The sequence below is a fragment of the Octodon degus genome, unplaced genomic scaffold, assembly GCF_000260255.1.
Source record: "Octodon degus isolate 3935 unplaced genomic scaffold, OctDeg1.0 scaffold00042, whole genome shotgun sequence".
Taxonomy (NCBI): Eukaryota; Metazoa; Chordata; class Mammalia; order Rodentia; family Octodontidae; genus Octodon; species Octodon degus.
Genome location: NW_004524618.1, coordinates 2,485,034 through 2,486,415, shown reverse-complemented (window position 1 = coordinate 2,486,415; position 1,382 = coordinate 2,485,034). Strand labels below are relative to the sequence as shown.

At 45.0% G+C, this 1,382-nt stretch overlaps 1 protein-coding gene across 5 annotated transcripts in view; it reads right to left on the bottom strand.

Annotated features, from left to right (window-relative positions):
* The window catches only part of Wbp1l (WW domain binding protein 1 like), a 66,611-nt gene that overhangs the window by 5,234 nt on the left and 59,995 nt on the right, over positions 1-1,382 (bottom strand). The gene's annotated exons all lie outside the window — the stretch shown is intronic.

The following is a 1,382-nucleotide window of genomic DNA, read 5'->3' as shown; positions in this document are numbered from 1 at the left end:
GAGAGAGGCCAGCTCAGCCCACCAGGGGGCAGGGCTGGCCGGCATGTGGCGCTGGGGGATTGAATCGCGGTCCCTGATGCTTTTGCTAAGCTTGTTCTAAATAGGTGCTTTAGACCACCGAGCCATCTCTCCAGCCCTAAAATGCTTTTTAAATGAATGAACAATCTTGCTTAAAAACTGATACACACACACATATAAGGATTTTTTTTTTTTTTTCCCTCCTCGAATGCCTTCAGGGCACTTTTGGCCGGCTGGAGTGTTGTGGGGATTGAACTACAGCAACCTGAGGCTGACAGCTTTGTGGAAGCAGCCACTTAAAGAACTGAGCTAGGGCCAGTTCTTTAAAGACTTAATGAAAAAATACAAAAAACACATGTCTAGGTGGTGGGGTTATGAGAAATTTAAACTTCTCTCAAATTTTGACACTAGAAACAAATTAGTTTTCCTTTTTTCTTTGAGAGAGAGTCTCGCTGTGTAGTTCAGGCTGATCTTGAGCTCATTATAAAGCCCAGGCTGACCTAGAACTCATGGTGAACCTCTTGCCTCAGCCTCCTGAATGCTGAGATCTACAAGTGCACATCACCATCCCTGGTACGTCATCACATTGTGACATAGACCAGAAAACTCACATGCTTAGTGAAAACTACACAGGTACACTCTGGGTCGTTGCACACTCACACGTATGGTTAGGATCGAACCCAGAGCCTCTTACACACTGAGCTATACCTTAGGCCCCTTCTACTCCTTTTCATTTGATAGGGGAGGAAACAACCTTTACCACGCACCAGCTTGTGTTTTTTCTGGGGGAGCACAGTGAGCTTAGCGGCACAATGGGCAGCAGTACAGGTGCCCTTCGGAGGGGTCATTCTAGCTCCCTAGTCAAAGCTGTGTCTCACTGCTTCCAAAGGGGAAGAATATGACTAGTTCCTATGGAAGATAAATTTTTATCTTTTAGCTAAATTTCAGAAACAAGGAAGACTGTCTTTTTTTTTGATGGTACCAGGAATTAAACTCAGGACCTCACACTTGCCAGGCAGGTGTTTATTCTACTAAGCTATCTCTCCAGCCAAGGAAGACTGTTAAGTAAAATCTAATAAAAAATACACATGAGAACACACAAATACCTTCATGCAACACATACCTTCACAGAGACTACATTCCTATGACGTGGAAATTGTGCCCTTGCTGTGGAGAGCATTTCTCATGCTAAACAAAATAGGAAACATGTTTTAAAACATTCTTTATTTGTGTGTGTGTGTGTGTGTGTGTGTGTGTGTGTGTGGCCAACTCAGCCCACCTGGGGGCGGGGCTGGCTGGCATGTGGTGCTGGGGGATTGAACCGTGGTCCCTGTGCTTTGCTAAGCTTGTTCTAAGTAGGTGCT